This window comes from Canis aureus, chromosome 30 (genome assembly GCF_053574225.1).
Source record: "Canis aureus isolate CA01 chromosome 30, VMU_Caureus_v.1.0, whole genome shotgun sequence".
NCBI classification, from domain to species: Eukaryota; Metazoa; Chordata; class Mammalia; order Carnivora; family Canidae; genus Canis; species Canis aureus.
This window is the reverse complement of record NC_135640.1, coordinates 1,882,862-1,895,670: the sequence shown is the minus strand read 5'-3', so window position 1 is coordinate 1,895,670 and position 12,809 is coordinate 1,882,862.

Below are 12,809 nucleotides of genomic sequence, written 5' to 3'. Positions count from 1 at the left end.
TCTGGGCCTCAAACTAAACTGGTTACTCTGGTTCCCACTCGGGGCCTCACCCTTACCTGGAAAATCTGGTCACCCCTTGGGTTACACTTGGGCCTGGTGAATCTGGTTCTTATCTGGTCCGCACCTGGATCTGGTGACAGGACACCACGTGGGCCTCAACTGGACTTGGTGAATCATGTTGCCACCTGCGCCTCACCTGGACCTTGTGACTGTGGTCCCTCCTGGACCTCACCTGGATCTGGTGGCTCTGGTTCCCATATGGGGCTCTCCTGGACCTGGTTCCTGTGGTCTCCATCTGGCCTCACCTGGAACACAATGACTCTGATCCATATTTGGGCCTCTCCTGGACCTGTTGACTCTAGTCCTTACCTGGGCATCATTGGGACCTGGATACTCTCTTATGTACCTGGGCCTCACCAGGACCTGGTGACTGTGGTCCCACCCGGGCCTCACCTGGACGGGGTGACTGGTTCCCACAGGGACATCACCTCGACCTGGTGACGCAGGTCCTCATATGGGAATCTTGGGACCTGGTTTCACAGTTCCACATTGGGGCCTCACCTGGACCTAGTGATTCTCGTCCCCCACTGGGCCTCACCCTGACTTGTGACACTGGTCCCCACCTGGATATCACCAGAACCGGGTGACACACCCGGAGCTGGGGACACTGGTCCTCAGCTGGGCCTCAACAGGACCTGATGAATCTACTCCAAACTTAGGCTTCGTCTGGACCTTGTGACTATTTTCCCACCTGGCATTATTGGGATATGGTTACTCTGTTCCCCATCTGGGCCTCACCTGGACATGATAACTTTGCTGCACACTTTGGCCTCAACTGGTCTTGATGACTCTCGTCCCCCAACCTAGGCCTCAATCTGGACCTGGTGACTGTCGTCCCCAACTGGGTCTCACCTGGAACTGGTGACTCTCGTTCCCACATGAACCACACCTGGTCCTGGTGACTGTGGTGTTCTTGTAGACTCACTTTTACCTGCCTTCTCCGGTGCCGACTAGGGCCTCACGTGGATCTGGTGACTTTGACATGCAGGTTGGCCTAACCTGGACATGGTGAGTGGGGTTGCCACCTGGGCCTCCCCCATACCTGGTGAGTCAGGTCCCCTCGTGGGCCTCTTAGACCTGGTATCTGGTCCTTACCTGGTCGTCTCCCAGCCCCGGGGTCTCTGGTCACCACCTGAGCCTACCTGGACATGGTGACTCTGATCCTATCTGCCCGTCACCGAGACCTGGTGACGCTGGTCCTCACCTGGGCATTTTTGGTACCTGGTGACTCTGTTCCACACCTGAGTCTCACCTGGACATGATGACTCTGGAACCTCTCTGGGCCTCATCCTGACCTGGTGACTCTGGTCCCATCTGGAAGTCACCTGGACCTAGTGAATATGCTCCATCTGGGCCAAATTTGCACCTGGTGACTCTGTCACTACCTGGGCCTCATCGGGACATGGTTCCACTGCATGACTTGCAGGTTGGCCTCACCTGGACCTGGTAACTCTGGTCCCTACCTGGGCATCATCGGGACATGGTTCCACACATGCCTGCAGGTTGGCCTCACCTGGACCCGGTAACTCTAGTTCCTACCTGGGCATCATCGGGACATGGTTCCTCTGCATGGCCTGTAGGTTGGACTCACCTGGACCTGGTGAGTGGCGTTGCCACCTTGGCCTCACCCATGCCTGGTGACACAGGTCCCCACGTGGGCCTCACTTGGACCTGGTGAATCTGGTCCTTACCTGGTCCTCACCCGAAAATGCTAACTCGGTTAACCACCTGGGAATCACCTGAACCAGGTTAATTTGGTCCCCATCTGGTCCACATCCAATCCTGGTGAATTTGTCACCCCACCTGGACCTGATTGCTGTGGACTCTTTCTTGGACTCACCTGGAACTGGTGACTCTGATCCTAAGTGGGCCTCACCCAGATCTGGTGACTCTGGTCCTCTCCTATGGACCATTATGACCTGGATACTCTGTTCCACACCTGAACCTCACCTGGACATGATGACTCTGGATCCCCTCAGGGCCTCACCATGACATGATGACTCTGGTCCCCATCCCGATGTCACCTAGACCAGGTGAATCTGGTATCCCTCTCGGCCTCAACTTGACCTGGTGACTCTGGTCCTCAACTGGGCCTCATGGGGACCTAGTGAATATTCTACCCACCTGCGCCTCGCTGGACCTGGTGACTCTGATTCTCCCTGGGCATCATTGGGACATGGTTACTGTATTACCCACTGGGACTGACCTGATCCTGGTAACTCTGGTCCTGACTTTGGCCTCTTCTGTACCAGGTGACTCTGGCTCCACCTGGGCCTCACCTGTACCTGGTAAATCTGATCCTAAGCATGGGCTCACCTGACCTGGTGACTGTGGTTCCCATCGGGACCTCACTTGGACCTCATGTCTTCGGTTACACCTGGGCCTCATCAGGACCTGGTGTCTCTGGTACCCACCTGGGTAGCATCAGGATATGGTTACACTGTTCACTAACACTCATCCAGGCGCACCTAATAACTCTGGTCTTCACCTGGGGCACACGAGGACATGGTGACACTGGTTACCACCTGGGTCTCATCTGGACATGGTGAGTCGGATCCCCACCTGGTCCTCACCTGTAACTGGTGATTTTCATTCCCACATGGACATCATGTGGACCTGGTGGCTGCAGTGTTTCTAGCTTCTCATGTACGTCGTGTCTCTGGTCCCCACCGGGGCCTCTCCGGGACCGGGTGAGTGTGGTTGCCACCTGCACCTCACATGGACCTGGTGATTCTGGTCTGCACCTGAGACTACCCTGGATCTGGTGTCTGTGGTCCCCACCTGGGCTTAACCTGGATTTGGGGAGTGCCGGTCCCCATCTGGGCCTCACCTGGCCCTGTTGACCATGGTCCTCAACTGTGTAAAATTGGGAACCGGTGGCTGTGTTCCACAACTGAACCTCACCTGGACCAGGTGACTCTGGTCCCACTCTGGGTTTCACCGTGCCCTAGTGACTGTGAACCCCACTTTGGCCTGACTTGGACCTGCTGACCCTGGTTGCCACCTGCGCCTGACCTCGAACTGTTGACTCTGGTTCTTTCAAGGGCCTTCCCTGGACCTGGTGATCCTGGTCGGACCTGGCTCACACCTGGACGTGGTGACTCCTGTCACCAATGGGGACTCACCAGGACCTGCTTACTGTGTTCCACACCTGGGCCTCAAGTAGACCTGTTGACCATGGTCCCCAAGCCGGCCTCACATGGACCTGTTGCCTCCGATCCCCACCGGGGACTCACGTGTACCTGGTAACTCTGGTCCTCACCTGGGGCTCATCTGGACCTAGTGACTCTGGTCCCCACCTGGGCTTCACCGGGATCTGGTGACTCTGGTCCCCACCTGGACCTCACCTGGATCTGGTGACTCTGGTCCTCAGTTTGGCCTCACCTGGACCTGGTGTCTCTCGTGCCCACTTTGACCTAACTCAGAACTGCTGAATCTTGACCCACGTAGGCCGCACCCAGACCTGGTGACTCTTGTCCCCAGCTATGCCTCAATTCGACCTATTGAATCTGCTCCTCACGTGGGCCTCACATGGACCTGGGACTCAGCTGGATAGAGTGGCTCTGGTTCCCACAAGGGGCTCACATGATACTGGTGACTGTGGTCCCACCTGGGCCTCACCTGGACGAGGTGACTGGTTCCCACAGGGACCTCACCTGGACCTGGTGACTCAGGTCCTCATATGGGCATCATGGGACCTGGTTTCTCAGTTCCACATCGGGACCTCACCTGGACCTAGTGATTCTCGTCACATTATGGTCCTCACCCTGACGTGGTGACTCTGGTCCCCAATTGGATATCACCAGAACCGGGTGACTCTGGTCCCCCTCTGGGACTCACCCGGAGCTGGGGTCACTGGTCCTCAACTGGGCCTCAACAGGACCTGGTGAATCTGCTCCTCACTTAGGCCTCGTCTGGACCTTCTGGCTCTTTTCCCACCTGGCATCAATGGGACATGGTTACTCTGTTCCCCACCTGGGCCTCACCTGGACATGATAACTTTGCTCCACATTTTGGTCTCAACTAGTCCTGATGACTCTGGTCCCCCGACCTAGGCGTCAATCTGGACATGATTGCTGTGGACTCCTTCTTTGCCTCAACTGGAACTGGTGAATCTGATCCAGATTGAGGATCACCCATCTGGGCCTCTCCTGGCCCTGTCAACCATGGTCCTCAACTGCCAAAATTGGGACCCGGTGACTGTGTTCCACCCCTGGACCTCACCTGGACCAGGTGACTCTGGTCCCCCTCTGGGTCTCACCGTGCCCTAGTGACTGTGAACCACACTTTGGCCTGACTTGGACCTGCTGAACCTGGTTGACACCTGCGCCTGTCCTCGAACTGTTGACTCTGGTTCATTCAAGGGCTTCCCCTGTACCTGGTGATCCTGGTCCCCCCCTGGGACTCACCTGGACTTGGTGACCCTTGTCACCACCGGGGACTCACCTGGACCTGGTTACTGTGTTCCACACATGGGCCTCAAGTAGTCCTGTTGACCATGGTACCGAAGCCGGCCTCATATGGACCTGTTTCCTCTGATTCCCACCGAGGCATCACGTGTACCTGGTAACACTGGTCCTCACTTAGGCCTCATCTGGACCTAGTGATTCTGGTCCCCACCTTGGCTTCACCTGGATCTGGTGACTGTGGTCCTCAACTGGGCCTCACGTTGACCTATTAAATATGCTCCATCTGGCCTCATTTGGACCTGGTGACTCTCTTCCCTACCTGGGCATCATCGGGACATGGTTCCACTGCATGGCCTTTAGGTTGGCCGCACCTGGACCTGGTAACTGTGGTTCTACCTGGGCATCATCGGGACGTGGTTACTCTATTCCCAGTGGGACTGACCTGATCGTGGTAACTCTGGTCCTGACTTTCGCTTCTTCTGTGCCATGTGACTCTGGCTCCACCTGGACATCACCTGTAAGTGGTGACTCTGATCATAAGCATGCCTCACCTGACCTGGTGACTGTGGTTTCCATCGGTACCTCACCTGGTCCTCATGTCTCTGGTCCCAACTGGGACTCACCAGGACCTTGTATCTGGTACACATATGAGTAGCATCAGGATATGGTTACACTGTTCACTAACAGTGACCCGGCCGGACCTATTAACTCTCGTCTTCACCTGGTCCACACTTGGACATGGTGACACTGGTTCCCACCATGGTCTCACCTGGACATGGTGACTCAGATCCCCACCTGGTCCTCACCTGTAACTTGTAATTCTCGTTCGCTCATGGACATCATGTGGACCTGGTGGCTGCAGTGTTTCTAGCTTCTCATGTACCTCGTGACTCTGGTCCCCACCAGAGCCTCACCGGGACTTGGTGAGTGTGGTTGCCACCTGCATCTCACCAGGACCTGGTGATTCTGGTGTCCACCTGAGACTACCCTGGATCTGGTGACTGTGGTCCCCACCTGGGCGTCACCTGAATTTGGGGACTCCGGTCCCCATCTGGGCCTAAACTGGCCCTGTTGACCATGGTCCTCAACTGGGCAAAATTGGGACACGGTGAGTGTGTTCCACAACTGGACCTCACCTGGACAAGTTGACTCTGGTCCCCCTCTGGGTCTCACTGTGCCCTAGTGACTGTGAACCCCACTTTGGCCTGACTTGGACCTGCTGACCCTGGTTGCCACCTGAGCGTGACTTCGAACTGTTGACTCTGGTTCTCTCAAGGGCCTCCCCTGTACCTGGTGATCCTGGTCCCCAATTGGGCCTCAACTGGACGTGGTGACTCTTGTCACCACCGGGGACTCAACTGGACATGATTACTGTGTTCCACACCTGAGCCTCAGGTAGACCTGTTGACCATGGTCCCCAAGCCGGCCTCACCTGGACCTTTTGGCTCTGATCCCCGCCGGGGGCTCACGTGTATCTGGTAACTCTGATCCTCACCTGGGTCTAATCAGGACCTAGTGAGTCTGGTCCCCACCTGGGCTTCACCTGGACCTGGTGACTCTGGTCCCCACCTGGACTTCACCTGGATCTGGTGACTCTGGTCCCCACCTGGACCTCTCCTGGACCTGGTGACTCTCTTTCCAACATGGACCTCACCTGGATCTGGTGACTCTGGTCCTCAGTTTGGCCTCACCTGGACCTGGTGTCTCTCGTCCCCACTTTGACTTAACTCAGAACTGCTGAATCTTGCACCACCTAGCCCGCACGCAGACCTCGTGACTCTTGTCCCGATCTATGCCTCAATTCGACCTGATGCATCTGGTCCTGACGAGGGGCTCACATGGACCTGTTACTCAGCTGGATAGAGTGGCTCTGGTTCCAACAAGGGGCTCACCTGATACTGGTGATTGTGGTCTTATTCTATGCCTCACCAGGACCTAGTGATTCTTTTCCCCTTCTGGGCCTGCATGGCCCTAGTGACTCTGGTCCACACCCAGGCATCATTGGGACCTGGATACTCTATGCCACACCTGGGCCTACCTTTGACCAGGGACCTCTGGTCCCATTCTGAGCCTCAAACTAAACTGGTTACTCTGGTACCCCTCTGGGCCTCACCCTTACCTGGTGACTCTGGTCACCCCTTGGGCTTCACTTGGGCCTGGTGAATCTGGTCCTTAGCTGGTCCGCATCTGGATCTGGTGACTGGTGGCCACCTGGGCCTGACCTGGACTTGGTGAATCCTGTTGCCACCTGCGCCTCACCTGGACTTTGTGACTCTGGTTCCACCTGGACCTCACCTGGATCTGGTGGCTCTGGTTCCCATATGGGGCTCTTCTGGACCTGGTTCCTGTGGTCTCCTTCTGGCCTCACCTGGAACACAATGACTCTGATCCATATTTGGTCCTCTCCTGGACCTGTTGACTCTGGTCCTTACCTGGGTATCATTGGGACCTGGATACTCTCTATATACCTGGGCCTCACCTGGACCTGGTGACTGTGGTCACACCTGGGCCTCACCTGGACGAGGTGACTGGTTCCCACAGGGACCTCACCTGGACCTGGTGACTCAGGTCCTCATATGGGCATCACGGGACCAGGGTTCTCAGTTCCACATCGGGGTCTCATCTGGACCTAGTGATTCTCGTCCACCTCTGGGCCTCACCCTGACGTGGTGACTCTGGTCCCCACCTGGATATCACCAGAACCGGGTGACACTGGTCCCCCTCTGGGACTCACCCGGAGCTGGGGACACTGGTCCTCAACTGGGCCTCAACAGGACCTGGTGAATCTACTCCACACTAAGGCCTCATTTGGACCTTGTGACTCTTTTCCCACCTGCCATCAATGGGACATGGTTACTCTTCCACAACTGGGCCTCACATGGTCCTGATAACTTTGCTCCACACTTTGGCCTCAACTAGTCCTGATGACTCTGGTCCCCCGACCTAGGCCTCACCTGGTCCTGGTGACTGTGGTCCCACCTGCTCCTCACCTGGACCTGGTGACTGTGGTCCCCACCTGGGTCTCACCTGGACCTGGTGACTCTCGTTCCCACATGAACCACACCAGGATCTGGTGACTGTGTTGTTTTTGTAGAAACATTTTTAACTGGTGACTCCAGTCCCTACTAGTTCCTCACGTGGATCGGGTGACTTGGCCTGCAGGTTGGCCTCACATGGACCTGGTAAGTGGGGATGCCACCTGGGCCTCACCCATAATTGGTGACTCAGGTCCCCATGTGGGCCTCTTCTACCTGGTGAATCTGGTCCTTACCTGGTTCCTGTGGTCTCCATTTGGCCTCCCTGGAACACAATGACTCTGATCCATATTTGGGCCTCTCCTTGACCTGTTGACTCTGGACCTTACCTGGGCATCATTGGGACCTGGATACTCTCTTATATACCTGGGCCTCACCTGGAACTGGTGACTGTGGTCCCACCTGGGCCTCACCTGGACGAGGTGACTGGTTCCCACAGGGACCTCACCTGGACCTGGTGACTCAGGTCCTCATATGTGCATCATGGGACCTGTTTTCTCAGTTCCACATCGGGGCCTCACCTGGACCTAGTGATTCTCGTTCCCCTCTGGGCCTCACCCTGACGTGGTGACTCTGGTCCGCACCTGACTCACACCAGAACCGGGTGACTCTGGTCCCCCTCTGGGAATCACCCAGAGCTGGGGACACTGATACTCAACTGGGCCTCAACAGGACCTGGTGAATCTACTCCTCACTTAGGCCTCGTCTGGACCTTGTGACTCTTTTCCCACCTGGCATCTATGGGACATTTTTACTCTGTTCCCGACCTGGGCCTCACTTGGACATGATAACTTTGCTCCATACTTTGGCCTCAACTCGTCCCGATGACTCTGGTCCCCGCACCTAGGCCTCAATCTGGACCTGGAGACTGTCATTCACAACTGGGTCTCACCTGGACCTTGTGACTCTCGTTCCCACATGAATCACACCTGGACCTGGTGACTGTGGTGTACTTGTAGACTCACATTTACCTGGTGACTCTGGCCCCACTAGGGCCTCACCTGGATCTGGTGACTCTGGCCTGCAGGTTGGCCTCACCTGGACTTGGTTAGTGGGATGCCACCTGGGCCTCACCCATACCTGGTGACTCAGGTCCCCACGTGGGCCTCTTGGACCTGGTGAATCTGGCCCTTACCTGGTCTTCTCCCAGACCCTGGGAATGTTGTCACAACCTGGGCCTCACCTAGACCTGGTGAATCTGGTCCCCATCTGGGCCTAACCCAGTCCTGGTGACTATATTCCCCACCTGGACGTGTTTGCTCTGGACTCTTTCTTGCCCTCACCCTGAACTGGTGACTCTGATCCTATCAGTGCGTCACCCAGACCTGGTGACTCTCGTCCTCACCTGGGCATCATTGGTACCTGGTTACTCTGTTCCACACCTGAGCCTCACCTGGACATGAGGTCTCTGGGACCACTCTGGGCCTCACCCTGTCCTGGTGATCTGGTCCCCATCTGGATGTCACCTGGACCAGGTGATTCTGGAACCCCTCTAGGCCTCAACCAGATCTGGTGACTCTTGTCCTCAACTGGGCCTCACCTGGACCTAGTGAATATGCTCCATCTGGGCCTCATTTGGACCTGGTGACTCTGGTCACTCACTGGGCATCATCGGGAAATGGTTCCACTGCATGGCCTGCTGGTTTGCCTCATCTGGACCTGGTAACTCTGGTCCCTACCTGGGCATCTTCGGGTCATCTTGACCTGGTGAGTGGGGTTCCCACCTGGATCTTACCCATGCCTGGTGACACAGGTCCCCACATGGGCCTCACTTGGACATGGTGAATGTGGTCCTTACCTAGTCCTCACCCGGAAGTGGTAAATCTGGTCACCACCTGGGCATCACGTAGTCCTGGTGACTTTGTTCCCCACCTGGACCTGATTGCTTGGACACCTTCTTGGCCTCACCTGGAAGTGGTAACTCTGAACCTAACTGGGCCTCTCCCAGATCTGGTGACTCTGGTCCTCACCGGTGGATCATTATGACCTGGATACTCTGTTCCACACCTGAGCCTCACCTGGACATGATGACTCTGGATCCCCTCTGGGCCTCACACTGACATTGTTACTCTGGTCCCCATCTGGATGTCCCCTAGACCAGGTGAATCTGGTACCCCTCTGGGCCTCAACCAGATCTGGTGACTCTGGTCCTCAACTGGACCTCACCTGGACCTAATGAATATGCTCCATCTGGGCCTCATTTGGACCTGGTGACTCTGGTCCCTTCGTGGGCAACAACGGGACATGGTTCCACATAATGGTCTGCAGGTTGGCCTCTTCTTTATCTGGTAACTCTGTTCCCTATCTGGGCATTATCGGGACACGGTTTCTCTGCATGTCCTGCAGGTTGGCGTCACCTGGACCTCGTAACTCTGGTCCCTACCTGGGCATCATCGGGACACGGTTCCTCTGCATGGCCTGCAGGTTGGCCTCACCTAGACCTGGTGAGTGGGTTGCCACCTGGGCCTCACCCATACCTGGTGACACAGGTCTCACGTGGGCCTCACTTGGACCTGGTGAATCTGGTCCTTACCTGGTCCTCACCTGGAACTGGTAACCCTTGTCACCAGCTGGGAATCACCTGGACCTGGTGAATCTGGTCCCCATCTGGGCCTCACCCATTCCTGGTGACTTTGATCCCCACCTGGACCTGATTACTGTGGACTCCTTCTTCGCCTCAACTGGAACTTGTGACTCTGCTCCTAACTGGGCCTCACCCAGATCTGGTGACTCTGGTCCTCACATGTGGACCATTATGACCTGGATACTCTGTTCCACACCTGAACCTCACCTGGACATGATGATTCTGGAGGCCCTCTGGGCCTCACCCTGACATGGTGACTCTGGTCCCCATCTGTATGTCCCCTAGACCAGGTTAATCTGGTACCCCTCTAGGCGTCAACTAGACCTGGTGACTCTGTTCCTCATCTGGGCCTCACCTGGACCTAGTGAATATTCTCCCCACCTGCGCCTCGCTGGAACTGGTGACTTTGATTCTACCTGGGCATCATTGGGACATGGTTACTGTATTACCCACTGGGACTGACCTGATCCTGGTAACTCTGGTCCTGACTTTGGCCTCTTCTGTACCAGGTGACTCTGGCTCGACCTGGGCCTCACCTGTACCTGGTGACTCTGATCCTAAGCATGGGCTCACCTGACCTGGTGACTGTGGTTCCCATCGAGACCTCACCTGGACCTCATGTCTCCGGTTACACCTGGGCCTCTCAAGGACCTGGTGTCTCTGGTACCCACCTGGGTAGCATCAGGATATGGTTACACTGTTCACTAACACTCATCCAGCCGGACCTAATAACTCTGGTCTTCACCTGGGGCACACGAGGACATGGTGTCACTGGTTCCCACCTGGGTCTCACCTGGACATGGTGAGTCGGATCCCCACCTGGTCCTCACTTGTAACTGGTGATTTTCATTCCCACATGGACATCATGTGGACCTGGTGGCTGCAGTGTTTCTAGCTTCTCATGTACCTCGTGTCTCTGGTCCCCACCGGGGCATCTCCGGGACCGGGTGAGTGTGGTTGCCACCTGCACCTCACATGGACCTGGTGATTCTGGTATGCACCTGAGACTACCCTGGATCTGGTGACAGTGGTCCCCACCTGGGCTTCACCTGAATTTGGGGACTCCAGTCCCCATCTGGGCCTCACCTGGCCCTGTTGACCATGGTCCTCAACTGTGCGAAATTGGGACCCGGTGTCTGTGTTCCACAACTGGAACTCACCTGGACCAGGTGACTCTGGTCCCACTCTGGGTGTCACCGTGCCCTAGTGACTGTGAACCCCACTTTGGCCTGACTTGGACCTGCTGACCCTGGTTGCCACCTGCGCCTGACCACGAACTGTTGACTCTGGTTCTTTCAAGGGCCTTCCCTGGACCTGGTGATCCTGGTCGGACCTGGCTCACACCTGGACGTGGTGACTCCTGTCACCAATGGGGACTCACCTGGACCTGCTTACTGTGTTCCACACCTGGGCCTCAAGTAGACCTGTTGACCATGGTCCCCAAGCCGGCCTCACATGGACCTGTTGCCTCTGATCCCCACCGGATCCTCACGTGTACCTGGTATCTCTGGTCCTCACCTGGGCCTCATCTTGTCCTAGTGACTCTGGTCCCCACCTGGGCTTCACATGGATCTGGTGACTCTGGACCCCACCTGGACCTCTCCTGGACCTCATGACTCTCTTTCCAACATGGACCTCACCTGGATCTTGTGAATTTGGTCCTCAGTTTGACCTCACCTAGACCTGGTGTCTCTCGTCCCCACTTTGACCTAACTCAGAACTGCTGAATCTTCCCCACCTAGGCCGCACCCAGACCTGGTGACTCTTGTCCCCAGCTATGCCTCAATTCGACCTGATGAATCTGGTCCTCACGTGGGACTCACCTGGTCCTGGGACTCAGCTGGATAGAGTGGCTCTGGTTCTCACAAGGGGCTCACCTGATACTGCTGAATGTGGTCTTATTCTATGCCTCACCAGGACCTAGTGATTCTGTTCCCCATCTGGGCCTGCATGGCCCTAGTGACTCTGGTCCTCACCCAGGCGTTATTGTGACCTGGATACTCTATTCCACACCTGGGCCTCTCTTTGAACAGGGACCTCTGGTCCCATTCTGGGCCTCAAACTAAACTGGTTACCCTGGTCCCCCCTCTGGGCCTCACCCTGCCCTGGTGACTCTGGTCACCCATTGGGCTTCACTTGGGCCTGGAGAATCTGGTCCTTATCTGTTCCGCACCTGGATCTGGTGACTGGTCGCCACCTGGGCCTCACCTGGACTTGGTGAATCCTGTTGCCTCCTGCGGCTCACCTGGACCTTGTGACTGTGGTCCAACCTGGACCTCACCTGGAAGAGTTGACTGGTTCCCACAGGGACCTCACCTGCACCTGGTGACTCAGGTCCTCATATGGGCTTCATGAGACCTGGTTTCTCAGTTCCACATCGGGGCCTCATCTGGACCTAGTGATTCTCGTCCCCATCTGGGCCTTACCCGGACGTGGTGATTCTGGTCCCCACCTGGATATCACCAGAACCGGGTGACTCTGGTCCCCCTCTGGGACTCACCCGGAGCTGGGACACTGGTCCTCAGCTGATCCTCAACAGGACCTGGTGAATCTACTCCTCACTTAGGCCTCGTTTGGACCTTGTGACTCTTTTCTCACCTGACATCAATGGGACATGTTTATTCTGTTCCCCAACTGGGCCTCACCTGGACATGATAACTTTGCTCCACAGTTTGGCCTCAACTGCTCCTGATGACTCTTGTCCCCCGACCGAGGCCTCAA